The following is a 16270-nucleotide window of genomic DNA, read 5'->3' as shown; positions in this document are numbered from 1 at the left end:
AAATCAATGCCTAGTCCTTCCAGTTGCAGATTCTGACCAAGTTCCCTTCAAGTAGAAGAAACCCTGATGGTCAAAAGCCCATGCACACATACCCCAAAGCAGTCTTGACATATCTAGGAGCTGGGATCTTGAAATGGCATACATAAGTAAAAGGATTAACTAGGCAGCTTCTAATACATTTGGGAGAAATTACGTAGTTTTATCCATATTTAACTGCTTTACCAGATTGATGGCATTCATGGGGTTTTTTTCTGCATTAGAAAACAAAGTTGTTCAGCTGGGAAATCATTTCATGTGCCCAAGCATCAAGGTAGATTGATGCACGCACACACTCACGTAGTCTTTCATGGACTTTGTATTTGCATTTAATAGTTCAACTAACATCCAGGGCAAACATCCGTTCATTTAGAAGCATAGTGTTATTTCAGTAGTTGTTTTCAGTTTGTACCTATTGTTCTTGTTCAGCAATTATTCAACAAGAGTGTTTCTGTGCCCCCGGGATGTTTAGAAAAATCTGGAGACATTTTGTAGGCTGGGATGGTGGTGCTACTGGAGTGCTGCTAAACATCTTGCATTGAACAGAACTATCTACCACAACAGAGAATTATTAGGTTATAAATGTCAATTGTGTCGAGTTTGGAAAAACTCTCTTCTCAAGAATAAATGTCTTATATAATTTTATGTTGCTTCTTGTTTGGGGAAAATCACTTTAGTGAATTTTTTATGCAAAAAAGACAAAATCTTGCTCTGAAACAAGGAATTTCAGATTCTAAGATCTAATGATGGTTTGAGTACAAGAGCATCTCTATAGAGAATAGTATGATTTTAATTTTCTTTATGATTTATTTGATAGTGTGAGAAATTAGGAAGGAGTCAAGAATTGTCCTAGATTTCCAGGGACTGATTTAAGGGAATTCCCTTCTCAGGGAGACAAGATGATCCCCAGCAATGTCTCTATGGACAAGTAGCTGAGTAGCAACATACAAAATTAGGTTCCCTACAATAAGCATCATAGATGGCATCAAGAATGGTGGAACTTAGGGCTGGAAAGATGGCTCAGCAGTTAAGAGCAATGGATGCTCTTGCAGAGGACCTGGATTCAGTTCCCAGCATGCACAAGGATGCTAATAACTGTCTATGACTCCAGTTCCAAGGGATCTGTCGCCCTCTTCTGACCTCTGTGGGCGTTGCACACACAAGTACACTTACATTCAGGCAAAATACTTATACACATAAAATAAAAATAATTTTTTTTTTACTGGGCAAAGAACTTTATTAACTTTTTTCAAATTGTATTCCCAGGCTTGTTCATCTTAATTTGCTGCAAAGAATGAATTGTGTATAAGCAAAACCCAAACACAGCTGCAGTGTCAAGGGAGCTGAGGATTAAAAATATTAAAGATCTAGATTTTACCAGATCCATAAACAAAAGTAATTTTAAAAACACCCAGAACATAAAATAGCAGCTCCCAGTAATTTCTTCAAGTTTTATCTTCTTCAGAAGTTGACTCAGTTCAGTTTGCCTCATTCTTGGAAGCCTCATCAAAATTCTTCACAAGTCTGGAACTTCATCATCATCATCCTCTCCGGTAGCAACGGCGGCATCTCCATCCACAGATTCTTTGGGCGGTGCTTCAGCCAGCCTCCTTAAGCTGGTCAGACTGCACCAAGCTGGTTTAGGATGCTGGGAAGCATTTCTGTCAGCTGCTTTGTCTCAGCATGGCCTGTAATGGTGAAAGTGTTTGCTGCCAGGGATGCCTGAACTTTAGGCTTGTTAAAGTGGTTCACTGTTCCTTGGTTTGTAAACATATTCACCTCTTCAGTACCAGAGATATTGTTACCCCAACTTCTTTAAGGAGAATTGAAGATTTTAATCATCTGCTGTCTCTGTTCTATGAACCACCTTCTTTCTACGAGCAGTTCCTTTTCGACCAATGCACACTTGTGTCTGCAGTTCGGCAAGTTTTTCCAGATTCATGATAGCTTCTTTCATCTTGTTAGAGTGGAAATGGGGCCACAGGGGTGGGAGGGCAACTAAAGCTTACACTCAGGGCGCTCAGGCAGACCAGCTGAGATTAGGCACACACGCACACACACACACACACACACACACACACACACACACACACACACACAGAGACACAGGATGGCAGCTAGAAGATAAATAATTTTTTTAAAAAAGAAAGTAGGACTTGATCAGGTTGAAGTTTTATTTCTTCACATCATTCTCATTCTCCTATAGTACCCTCAAGCCTTCAAAGTATTTTTAAAGCACAGCTTCATGTTCATTGTGTTTACAAAGTTGCTGGATTTCATTAGAGAACATTTAGGTGAAGTGACAAAACCAGGAGATTGGCAGGAAAGCTGTTAAGAATACTATGTGGCACACATGCTGAGTGAATCATGGGTAAAGAGGCTGGGTTGGAAGCATTTGGAACACTGATGGTCTGAGGAAGTTTCTACAAGGCAATGGGGATATCTATAAACCAGTGACTGTCAGAGTATGGGTATGTGTCACCAAGGTAGGAGACTTCCCTGGTATCTTGACTCCATCATTGGCTAAGTCCTTAGGAAGTATGATCACAGAGCAAGAAAGGCCAGTTTCAGAACATAGCAGCTTATGCCCTTGATCAATTACAGTTCCTCCTTGTACTTAAAGGTCTAGTAAATAGGGTCTTTTAGCCCTTCATGCTATGACCATAAGGAGCTATTTAATTGGCAAGAGGAAGAATTTTCTAGACCCAAATTCAGCTCCACTATCTGGTCACATGCCCTCTTCTTTTGCCCTTTGCACTTGATTCCTTAGTTATTGGTTACCATCCCAATATCAAACAGCTGTCAGTTGAGAGTAGGAATAAAGAAAAAGACCACAACAGAGGAGAAAACCATCAGGCTTCAGAAACCATCCAAGTTAAGAAGCACTTCACCCAGGGGATGGCTTCCCCTGGCACTGTCCCATGATCCACCCCACTCAGATCCCTACCTCTGGGTACTTTGGCATGCCACCAACCTCTGTCATGCAACGAGTGCCAGGGCCTTTCAAGACTTAGTACTACTACGCTAGAGACCCATCATTACCCACCAGAGAACTTCTAAGAGAAAATTGAGTTGAATAAATTATTAGCAATTTCATAATAAACTTCAAGTCATCCTCCATACATTTTCTTCAAACTGCCAGAGTAATTTATATATTAAACATTTAGATAGTATCATCCTTCCTTGTCAATTCTCCCTTGTGCAAGATTGTTAAAAGTAGACCATTATATTCCAGGAGAGTTTAAGTTCAGAAAGGCCTGAAGGCAGACTGTGAGCTAGAAGCTTTCTCAAAGGCTTGCCTGCTCTGAGTTTATGATTTTAGGATCTCAGATGAAGAGCCTGATAGCACAGTCTGAAACTTTCCCCACAAGACAAAGGGCAGTCAGTGAGAAGCCAGCTTTATGGAATGCCTCTCTTCTTGGGAAATTCTCTAAGATACGAAAGATATTCTTTAACCACATATAATAAGGCCGGCCCTTTATTTATGTACCTCTTTTGGAAGAAGTAGACAGTATTAGTTTGCATTTTTAAGCATTGCAGAAACAGGATGCAGTAGGACCATTGAGCTTTAAAATGCCATCTTTTGAGAATTTTGGTTGGGGTCCAACCAAAAATTCAAACATGAACAGGAGCTGTTTTTTCTAGTACTAATGTAGAATGAAGTTCATGTCTCTCTTACATATTATGGGCATACCTGCCAGCCCTAAACTGAATAAATAGAGTGACTTATGACAAAGTTAAGTGAAGTTGGCTTAAAACACTGGGGACATGAGAAATGTCCCTTAGAGTGTTCCTCACTGAGCCCATATGGTTTTTGGTTGCTGTGATGTTAAAAATTACTGTACACATTGTTTCCATCTTCTTTATGCAGAATACTAGAACACAAAAATGTCATTAACTTTATACACTGTGTGCATGCAAACACAACACACACACACTCACACACACTCACACAGATGCACACACAGAAACGCTCAGCTTGTCAACAACTTTGGTGAAGTAAAATACAAACGATAATTAGAAACATGTGTCCCTAGCAAAGAGGCACAGAAACTAAAAGGTCATCTTTTTCCAAATGACCTAATTAGAAGAGCCTGGAGTGCTGGGTACAGTATAATGGTTTTACACAGCTTTTAACTCAGATTTCCTGTTTTAAAACAGTGCAATTTACTGCCCCTGCAGCAAATATGAATTGTCACTTAATGCCAACAAAATTAGTCCTCATAACACCACCTGCCTCCAGCAATCTCCTCATTGTTAGGCCCATCAGCTGAGGATTGCTGATTTACCATCCCAGAATGACCATTTAGAATGTAGTGCCAGGATTGCTGCCAAGTTGAGAACAAGGATTTCATGTAGAAGAGAGCCCACTTGGTACTTTACATTAATGCCAATTGAAATATGCATGAATAGACCAAAGGGAAAAGCAGTTGTTCTGAATCAGACTATTAGTGAATGCTTCTTAGATTCCTTTTTCTGGTCCCAGAGCTAGGATTCTGATGCTGAATAATTTTAATTGCCCAGAGACAACAGCCACATAGTGGCTGAAAATGCTGCATGGTGGAAACTCAAACCAGCACCCAAATAGAATTGTTGATCTAAATAGATGCCTCTGTAAGTTTGTATTTAATCTCTCTCATCTTTATTCAGTGTGTTGTGATGTTTCATTAAGTATTCATTTTGCTTGTCTGTTTTGTTCCTCAGTTCTCCCATCTGAACACCTAACTAATGCTTTAAACAGTGATGTCTACCCAAAGCCATGAAGAAAAAAAATGCAAGAACAGCAACGGAGGCCCAACCCTGGAGCATATTTCTGTCACCTTTGTAGCTCAGTATACTCATATGACTAAGTTTGGACCCAGGAGATGTAACTGTAAGGAATTAGGACAACTTCCAAGACACGTTCCTGCCTCCCTGTTGCTGGCTGTGCAATGATTATATGGTAGAGAAGCCTTGAGTAATAAACCATATCTCTGAAAGCACTGGATCATATATATATGCTCTTTCATGAAAGAAATAATCACTGGAGATGGACCTCACTTTGTTATAGTAACTTAACCTCTAACTTAATTAATAAAAGCAAAGGTGATGTCAAGAAGTTACATCTACTTCGTATGCACTTGATAACCACACTGAACAACAAACTGCATAGACAACAGTTACTTTGCCATCTAAGCCAGATGTGAGGTAGGCAGTACCGCCGAGGTTTATACATGTATTCTCTATGCCTCTTACCCAGTGATGAAATTGCCCAGCCAAGCACTTTTCAGATTCTGTCTCCATCACATACAATGCATGGCTCTAGATCTTTTACAGTTCAATTCACTAGTAAACCCAAGAGGAAATAACTTCACTCCAATCCTCACTTCTGCCAATCCTTGCACTAAAGAACTAAACCTATCTCCAAAATAGAGCATAGTTCATGGAATCTGTTCTCCAAAATAAGGAGGCTAAGGACCGTTGAAGTTTTGGAATCCTATAGTCTAAGGTTCTAAATTGTACTATGACTTGACATAGGTCATATCTGAAATGTTTTTCATGGCATTATATTAAAACAGATAAGTTTGTTTCTTATTATATAATTTTCCAGATAAACAGGCATTTAATAAAGGTATTTCCCTCATCTAATATTCTCTTTGTGATATTTGAAAATCCTCTCTATCCATTGGTCCCTTCACTTGTGCTCTTTGTCTCGCAAAGGCCTATTCCAAATTATATATACTCTCTTCATTGAGTTCTCTCTGATACATATGTGTTATGTGTTCTTTCTCTACCCAAATTCTTAAATGGTCTAAGTCAGCTGAGTCTTCATCTCTCCTTCAGTTCTAAAAACTTGCATCAGCTTCCTCCAAGTCTACTAAGATTTCACCTTAAAGATAACTATACTACTTTTCTAATCCTTATGCTCCTGGATGACTATTTAGGCATTCAGCATTTATTGCCCTTTCCCACAGGTAGTAAAATGTACAGATTATGACACAAAGCATAATGCTTGAAGGTTCCCCACAGTTTTGTAGTATTAGACTATTCTAAAGAATCTCTTGGCTGTTCTCTTGATTTCCATGGAAACACAATTCTGCTTCTCATCCTATTGCTCTGATCATTGTTCAATGACTAGGTGGCATTGTCTTTCAGTACTCCCTGAGAAGGGTATCCCCCATATCAGTCATTCTCTCTGTGTGAACTAGTTCTATGAGCTTCACATCATTGACAGAATGATCGCCATGCGTCTTTGGACATGAACTTCCATGCTGACTTCAGTTTCATGTTCATAATTACACCTCAGTGATGCACTGCCTGTGAAATTCTAACATGTCCAGAATTAAAATAAATTTATTTTATTTTATATGACTTTGTATGTGTACTTTCATCCTTAAAAGCCATGTAATATGTCCTCTTGTTATAGTCTTCTATCTGTATATAAATTTTCTTATCTTTCTAATAAATCAGATGTTCCAGTCTAAACAACACATTTCCTTGACTGCTTTAATTCAGTACTATTCAATCATGAGAGCAGGAAAACAATAATTTGCCTTCTATCAGAGGATGATTACTTCCATGCAGTGAAGAATGGTTAGGAGACGAGATGAAGGAATAACATAAAGTACCAACAAACTACCCTGAAAACATTTGGAGGGCTGGGGATGAAGCTCAGTTGGTGGACTGCTTGCCTAGCGTGCATGAAACCAGTACTGTATAAACCTGATATGGTGGTGCACACCTATGATCTCAGCATTTGGGAAGCAGAGGTGAGAGGATCAGAAACTGAAGGTCAATCTTGGCTACGTAACAAATTTGAAGCCACCCTGGGCTACATGAGATGGTGTCTCAAAAAATTATAAAAGCCAACAACAAATCTCCCTTCTTTTCATCTACTCCCTAGGCTCATTATGTTGCACAGATTTCTTCGGTGAGACCCTTCAGCATGTCACCCCAGAATAAAATCAGACAAGTATTCCTGGTTCTATTTCTAAGTTACTCTAAATTGGGAAACTACATATTTCTTTTCCTAGCCTTGCCCATGGTCAATGTTAAGCCAGCTGTCTATTGTTCTATTATTTTAGATTCTAACTTTAGTTCTTGGATTATTTCTTATGCATGCTTACATGTTTTAGAAAGTTATGACTTACTTATATATTTTTATTCTTTATTTCTCACATTCTTTTTCTGATTTGCTTTATCATTCAAAGTTTCTGGGTATGAAAAGACATAAAAAGAAAAAAATACCTGCAGAGTCTCCAAGACTACCTAAGGATCAAGCTTAGTGTCAACTTAGGGGTAATACTCACGCCACACTGATGGGCTGCTTGACACAGAACCACACACTGACAGGGTCCTCAACAGGAGGCATCAGAAATTCCTGCCCCAGATGCCACTTGTCTCTGAAATCACCTGCGTCAGAAATGCATTACTCATTGTGCTTGCGTGCTTCTTCCTACTGTCACTTCTGAACCGAAGTCTCACTCAGGACCCCGTGATAATGCCTCAGGTGCGTGGCTGTCCCATATCCACAAGAGGAGCTGGGGAAGGGGGTTACTGTCATAGCCCTAGATAAGCAACATTCTCAAACTAGAAAGTGTATGCAACAGCTCTCTTCAAGTAAAAAGAAGTGAAAAATATACACCATATTCACTCCCTGGCTTCCCTTCTCAGGTTCTGTCTTTTCTAAAATGTCTGTCATTTTATCAAATACCATAGTTTCTATTATCAATTATGTATGTATAGCTTTCTCCTTAATATCCTGTATTCTGTGGATCATCAGCTGCTTTCAACTTCTTCACCACTTACTTATCCAGCAGACTTAATGATGTTGGAAGGACTGAAAAGAAATATAAACCATGGGGGCTGGAGAAGTGGCTCAGAGGATAAGAACACTGACTGTTCTTGCAGAAGACCCAGGTTCAATTCCCAGCACCCACATGGCAGCTAACAACTGTCCATAACTCCAGTTCCAGGGGATCCGACAGCCTCTTCTGTCCTCTGCAGACATTGCACAACACAGGTGCACTTATCTACATGCAGGTAATACACGCATACACATACAATTTAAAATTAATAAAGAAAAGAAATATAAACTATGACTGGACTGAAAAAAAACTTGAAATTAGTATGTAAAAATGTGTTACTCTAGAAAGATATACCAAAGATATCTAAAATAAAAGATCCTACTAAGAAAACTTATTTTTATCATAACATAAATTTTAAGACAAAAGTCTATAATAGTGAATCTAGAAATCATGAAAAGAGAAATTTACAGATGAATTTAATATTTATCTATGATTTGTATTTGGACCCAAGATGGGGATCATGTTCTTGAGTTTACTTGTGCTATTTCATGACCTTGTTAAAATAGTAAAAAATAAACAAAAGGAATGAACCTATAGCAAGTATGAACAGAGTCCAAACCACACTGAGGGAATGACCCACAAGGATCCCGCCTAACTGCCCAGGATGCCTAATATGGACTCTGGAGAATACACTGGCACACAAGAGATGTCAGTAAAACTAAATAAATGTTCATCAAGCAGAGGCATAACAGATACAGACCAAAAACAGTTAGAAACAGAAGGATGTAGTTAATAAGGCAGATGATTAATTCCTCAAACTTTAGACCTATAAGCCATGTATCACAGAAAACCCCAGCGACCAGTTCTCCACCCTTGGGAGGAGAATGAATATCTTTCCTGTGGAAGAAATGTTAGAGCACAGAGGATTACCACCTTTAGCCATGAAGGACTTCTCTAGGGTAAGTGTCAGAACGCCAATCAATAACATAAAGCTGTCCCTTCCAGCCCATGGGCCACAAAACAAAATCTCAGACTTCCCATTTAACTTTTTGGAATTTTTAACTCTTAAATAACGGGTTTGATCATCATCAGAGCTGAGGAAAAATGTTGTAGTTGTGAGAGAGACAAGAATAAATTAGAATATAGCATCAGAGAGAGCAAAATTATAAACATTTAAAAAAATCATTTATTTTACTGCTATATCACATGAATACAGTATTATAGAAAATAAAATAAATGGTTAAAATACAAGTTAAAGCACATTAATGAAACAAAAAATTAAGGAAATTTTGGGCAACCAATGGGTGCTGGGAAGGGGAGAGACAGTCTCTTTCAAGGATGAGTCTCTTGGTAGGTTAACCAGGCTCTACTGGATGGACCCACGTGGAAAGACATTTGGGGACACAAATTAGACCCTATAGACCTTAAATTGGGTGGGGGTAATAAGGGGAGGTGAGAATAGGAGAAGGGATCTAAAGACTATCAAAATATATTGTATGAAATTCACAAAAATTCAATTAAAAATAAATAAATAATACTAATTAAAACACATAATTGAACCAAAAAATTAAGCAGTGGTCATAAAATAACAAATATAAACATCTAAAAAAATTAAGCAAAAACAGAAAACAAATGGAAAATCTAACAAAATTATATAAAATATAAAGTTTTGATTCCGGATATTCAACATTTTATAATAGAAAGAATAGAACAAATAGAAAAAAGGAAATTACCAAGGAAAACAAAATAATAATTTCAAAGATTACACAGTTGTCTCCAGCTTCCTACATTCCACTGAAAAACAGAGATATTAATACATAAATGAAAATAGCCAATGCAAAGGAAGTCCTAGTGTTTTTTCAGAACACTGTGGATAAAATGTGGGTGTTTGTGTGTGTGTGTGTGTGTGTGTGTGTGTGCTCTAAAATTTTTCTTACATGAAGACACAGATCCTTTAGATGGAAGTTAAAATTAAGAATGCTCGGGACTGAAGAGATGGCTCAGCAGTTAAGAGTAGTGGCTGCTCTTGCAGAGGACCCAGGTTCAATTTTCAGCACCCTCATGGTGGCTAACAACAGTCCATAACTCCAGTTCCAGGAGATTCAGTGCCATTCTCTGTGGGCATGGCACAACATGGGTGCATTTACATACATGCAGGCAATATGCTCATACACAAAAAATAAAAATATTAAAATAATTTGTAAAAGAATTGCCAATGTTCAACACTGGCACTGAACACTGAACAAGAAAGAGATAAAATGAGACAAAGCCTCAAATTTCTGTTACAAAGCAATTTCAACACAATTTCTGTCAAAGTTTGTCAAAGTAGAAATAAAATATCTAAATATAAAGATACTATCAGACATGTAAGAAAAAAAAATACACTTTTCCTCAAACATACTCTTCATAGAAAACTATTTGGTAGTGTGTTCTAGAAAGAAAGGAGCAGAAACAAAATGAGGTGAACCAAAAATGTACACTATCAAAGAAACGATTGCCTCAAGCCAGGAAGAGACAAAGAGAAGCCTAAAGACCAGGACCTTAGATCAGGCTTGGTAAAGACTATCCCATGTAGGAGCACAATGACAAAGGCAGAGTGAAGAAAACACCAGAAACAAATACCTCAAGACTTTTAAAAAGTGCTTGATTTGGTAAAGGGTTTGAAAAATAAATATGGTGTTATTTATAAGGAAGGTGTGGCAGAATGAAAAGACGGGCATGCAATAAAAAAAATCTGTAAAAGACTGTGAAACAAGGATGATACTTTATTTAGAGACAGAATGCTATTCACATATATTCATAAAAATACTTATTTAATAAAATATAATATTTTTATGTACAGGTAATAGAGAAATGAAATAGGAGTATATGAAGACTGCATCTTTCTATCAGAGAGGGAAGCAAATGATTTCTTCAACTGAACAACCATAAAATATCAGCACAGTTAAGTGGTTTTTAAAGGTTATAGATTATTTTCTCTGAGGAGGACCCAGGAGTTAAGGAGTCAGGAGAGATAATATTTTTAAACCAATTTTTTTGTGTTATTTCCTCTATTACAACATGTGATGGTTGGTACTAATTTTCAACTTGACAAGATCTAGAATCACCTAGGAGGTAAGGATTTAGGATTATCTAGATTGAGGTGGAGGACCCACCTTATCTATGGGTGGCAGCATTTCATGGGTTGGGGTCCTGAACAGAATAAAAAGAAAGAAAATTGAGTGATTGCAATCACCACTCTATTTCCTGACTGTGGAAGCAAGTTGATCAACTGGTCTCCTGCTCCTACTGCCATGGTCTCCCTCACACGATGGAATGTAGTCCCTTGAACTGTAAACCAAAATGAACCCTTCCTTCCTTATCAGTTATTTTGTCCCAGTGATGAGAAAAGTAACTAATACAGAAAATTGATGAGAAGAGTAGGCTCATTGCTGTAATAGACCTGACCATGTATATGGTTCTTAGGCCTTTGGAACTGGTTCTCTAGAGAAATGTGGAAAAGTTTGGAGTGGTGGACTAGAAAATCACTTGAATACTGTAGCAGAGCCTAATGAGCCAGTCTAATGGGAGCTTGAAAGAACTGGATGCTGAAATGTGAACAGAAGAGATCCAGTTCATGAGGTTTAAGTGGGAAGCAAGAACTCTATAAAGAAATTGATGGTGGGGGAACATTTGTATGATATTCTGGCAAATAATCTGGCTGCATTTTGCCCATACTCTGAGAGTTCAAGTGAGTTTAAAGATAATGAACTACTTTGTTTGGTGGAGGAAATTTCCAGACCAGATAGCATTCAGGCTATATAGTTCACTGTTCTCATCCGGATCTGCAGTGAGAAAAGCAAAAAGTAGAGCAAAAATATGAAGTTTAGCAAGGAAAGGTATAAGTTTAAAGTTTCAGAGAAGAATGAAAATGACAAAGCAATTTTAACTGGTAAGGAGACTAGTTCCAGTAAAGAGAAACCCCCCCTATTTGCATTGGGACAGCAGGGAAGGGTGACCTGAGGGCAAATTCCTACCCATTGATGGCTCTATCATATGAAAATGCAAAATCATTTGAAGGGGAGAATCTAAACTGAAGGGCACTAGAGAGATTGCCCTCTCCTGAGAAGCAACTACACAGAGAAGCAGAACCCCAAACTCACCCCACAAAATCTGATGCAACTGTGGTCCAAGGGAGGCAGGCTGCATCCAAAACTGTCAACAGAACTTAGCAATGACATCCACATGGGGCCCATTTTGCAGGCATGAAAAATTAAAGATTAAGAGGGGTATCATATAGTTTTTTAACACAGTTTTGAGAGCCATTGAGGTCAGACAATATGTGGCAGAATCAGAAGCTCTCACAGGAAGCCCTGAGACACCACTAAGTAAAGCTTTAAAGGTGAAGTCTAAGTTGCAGCGGACATCACAAGATATTAGAGATGTAAGAACCATGGAACATCTGCTAAGAAAAGCAGTAGGCATGGGGTAGAGCCAGTCCAAAAGAAAGGCAATGTATGATGCAGGCCTCAGAGGTGGAGTAAGGTGACCCAAACCCTTTGCAGCCCAGATGGAGTGCATCCTGAGCTCAAGATGCTCGATATAAGATTTGGTGTTTTCTCTCATGGGTTTTGGTTTTACTTTGGGTCAATCGTTCTTTATATGCCTCTGTATGAGTGAGCTTTTTATTGCTGTGATAAAAACACTGACCAAGGACTAGAGAGATGGCTCCGTGGTTAAGAGCACTGGCTATGGGGCTGGAGAGATGGCTCAGCGGCTAAGAGCACTGACTGCTCTTACAGAGGACCCGAGTTCAATTCCCAGCACTCACATGGTAGCTACAAACGGTCCTTAACTCCAGTTCCAGGAGAATCCAAAGCCTTCTTCTGACCTCCACAGCATTTCAGGACATGGGTGCACTCACATACATGCAGACAATACACTCATACACATAAAACGAAAATAATAAATAAAATATTTTTTTAAAAAAAGAAAGCAGAATGAGCATGGGCTGGGGAAGCAAGCCAGGAAGCAGCATTCCTCTATGGTCTGTGCTTCAATTCCTACCTCTAGGATCCTGCCCTGAATTCCTGCCTAACTCCCCTCCTTGATGAACTGTGTGCTGTAAGGTGAAATAAACCTTTTCCTCCCCCATGTTGTTATTGGTCCAAGCGTTTTATCACAGCAATAGAGAAGCAAACTAGGAAGTTTAATACTGATTAGCAATTTTACAGGCTCTAGAATCACCTAGGAAGCAAGCCTCTGGTCATGCCTTAAGGGATTATCTAGATTGGGGTCATTGAAGTGGTCGGGGAGACATGCCTTAACTGTGAGCAGAACCATTCCATTGCCTGGGGCCCTGAACTGACTGAAAAAGTAGAGAGCAAGTTGAGCAGTAGTTCATCATAATAGCCATTTCCTATGGCTACAAGTTGACCTGCTGTTCTCTGATTCATACCACCATGTCTTTCTCACCATGATGGAATATATCCCCTTGAATATAAAATAGAATAAACCTTTTCTTCCATAAATCGCTTCTTGTCAGATCTTTTGTCCCAACAAAGCAAAAAGTAACTAACGCACTGTGAGTATCAATTTTGTATATTAATGTTTTGAATAAGCAGAAATTTGCAGCATGCCTGGGATTCAGCAAGACAGAGGATGTGAGTGTGCACATCAGAATCTTTGATGAGAACTAAGAAAAGCAGAAGCACTCTAGACGACTCAGGCCTGGTCCAAAACCTGGGCGAGTCAGAGTGGGAGTGTGGAAGCAAAACGGGACTTGAAAGGAAGGTGGCACTAGGTTTGAACTCAACAATAGGTTGGAGTTTCTATAGATACCTAAGTAGCACCTCCACAAAAAACGTTTTAGGTAGATCTGATTTCTGGAGTGTGCAAGATGCCAAAGGAGTGGTAGTGATGCAACTTTGTCACGGTGGTTGGTGGTAGTGGTGTATGTGTGTGTGTGTGTGTGTGTGTGTGTATGTGTTGTCTGTGCACACATGTGAGCTTGCAGTTTTGGATATGAATATGGGTGAGGGTGTACATGCAAAGTCAGGGTTCTCAAGAGGAACAAACCAGTAAAATGAATGTACATTAAAAGAATATTTATTATATTGGTCCACCCAATACAGTCTGAGTAGTCTAACAATGGCTATCCCACACCAGAGATTCTGACAACCTAGTAGTTGCTCAGTTCATGAGGCTAGGTACCTTGGAAGTCCCAATCCAGCATTGAAGGCTGGACAAATCCTAGAGAGCCATTGGTCTTCAATTTGCATTGACAGCTCAAAGAAGCTAATTCTGATAACAGGGAGGGAAGGTAGCAGTGGAAGCAACAGACTAGATGAACTTGCTGTTGAGAGTGAATGCAAACAGGTAAAATTGTTTTAACTGAAAAAGAAACCTTATGCTTCCATCTCCTTTACTTAGGTTGCCACGGCAAGGTACAGTTCCACTTCAAATAATCTGATAAAGAAAATTCCTCACAGGACTGCCCAGAAGTTTGCCTTTAATTTGATTCTAGATTCAGTCAAGTTGATACTCAAGATTAATCATCATATCAGCATAAGGTGTCATTCTTCAGGCACCATCTTCTTTGTTTTCTGAGACCAGGTGTCTCACTTGGCATGGAACTTACAGATTAGGCTAGGTGAGCTGGCCAGGGAATACCATGGGTCCCATATGTCTCTGCCTCCCCAGCACTGAATTTACAATTATGCACCACCATACCCAGCTTTTTTACATGGATTCTTGGAATGAAACTCAGGTCTTCATACTTATGCAGCAAGCACTTTATCAACTAAGCTACCTCTCAGCCTCAAGGTACAACTTTCAATATCTCCCCTACTCTAATATACCCAGTCCAGCATAGCTGCCAGATGCATTCTCCTCTCAGAAACATAAATCACCATCATTATACACCTGTCATTTCTGAACTTGTGCCACATTAAAACATTAGCAATCAGACTCCTCACAATGCAGATCAGTGCTTGTCAATATTAGCTTCTTGTTAGTATCACCTGGGACACTTTAAAAATACATGATTTCTGGGCAGCATCTCAAACCAGATTCTCTATGTAACAGTTCTTAAAATGTAGTCCTCAGGGGGCTGGAGTAAAGACTCAGCTGTTAAGAGCAGTGGCTGCTCTTGCGGAGGACCTGGGTTCAATTCCCAGCACTGACATGGCAGCTGACAACCTTTTGTAACTCCAGGGGAATTCAATAGTCTCCTCTGACCTTCATGGGCATTGCATGGCATGGGTGCACTAACATACAAGCAGCAGTACACTCATATACATAAAATAAAAATTTTTTAAAATTTAGTCCTCAGAATGGTAGGATCTATGTTACCTAAATGGGAACCTGTTAGAAAATACATTCTTGGGCTTTACTCAGTAATATTGAATCAGGTTGGAACTTCCACAGGACTCTGCCACTTAATAAATACTGAAAGCTACTGTTATACGGGGCATCAGTTACAGATGGGACTTTGGAGTCAAGCAACTGATTCTTTTTTTTTTTTTTTGGTCTTTTTGAGACAGGGTCTCCCTGTAGCCCCAGCTGTCCTGGAACTCACTATGTAGACCAGACTGGCCTTGAACTCACAGAGATCCCATTGCTACTGCCTCTGCCTCCCAAGTGCTGGGATTAAAGGCGTGTGCCACCACGCCTAGCCTGATTATTTTTTTACTTCAAATGACACAGTCAATCTAAGCCTTAGATTTCTCATCTATGAAATAGAAATAGCGATGTCTGCCTCACAGGTTTACCAAAAAGGTTAATTGAATAAGAAGTTTAGAACATACAAGCTCAATATACTACTTTTAATTTTTGTTGTTTGAGTTTAAAAAAAAAAACTTATAAAATTCTATGTTCCAGACAAGTCAATCTGCTTAACATTTCATACACCTGTGTCCAAAAAACATTCTTGGAAACAAATTACATGGTGTTCATTTATCACTAGGTCGTGCCTGGGACATCCTGCAATAGGAAACACCTCCTTCATTGTTTTCTCCACTATCTTAAGTTGATGTGCCTCCTTTACAAGCAGTATGCACAGTCTTTCTGAGTTCATTGCAGGAAGTACTGAGGATCACACCTTGATCTTCAAGTGGACATCAAAGCCTTTCTCTGTCCTTGCTCCACTGGTTTCTTCCCAATTCCACCATTAGGCTCCCACACTAAAACTCAACCACAAAACTCCATTTTTCTACACCAACACTGCTTCTTCTCATCACTTTCTCAAAATTTTCATTTCAGTTTTAGTTAAAATGCAAATGCTAGCCATCCCCTGCTGCAATCATCAGTTATTCTCTCTCTACAATAGCATGTTCCTACATAATGCCAGTATTCTGATTGTACATGGGCATTTTAACAAAGATAAAGCTAAACACAGCTCTCAATATACCTCATACAGTGTTTATGAAACTCAAGATGGCAGAGGCCAGATTTTGGTCAAAATTCTT

At 39.1% G+C, this 16270-nt stretch overlaps 1 pseudogene; it reads right to left on the bottom strand.

Moving 5' to 3' along the window:
- Nucleotides 1–1514: 1514 nt before the first annotated feature.
- Nucleotides 1515–1993, bottom strand: LOC103731035 (annotated as a pseudogene).
- Between the last annotated feature and the right edge of the window lie 14277 nt (nt 1994–16270).

Source organism: Nannospalax galili, unplaced genomic scaffold, assembly GCF_000622305.1.
Source record: "Nannospalax galili isolate Female #2095 unplaced genomic scaffold, S.galili_v1.0 scaffold173, whole genome shotgun sequence".
NCBI lineage: Eukaryota > Metazoa > Chordata > Mammalia > Rodentia > Spalacidae > Nannospalax > Nannospalax galili.
Note: the sequence above shows the minus strand (reverse complement) of the source record. Positions and strands in the feature narration are given on the sequence as shown.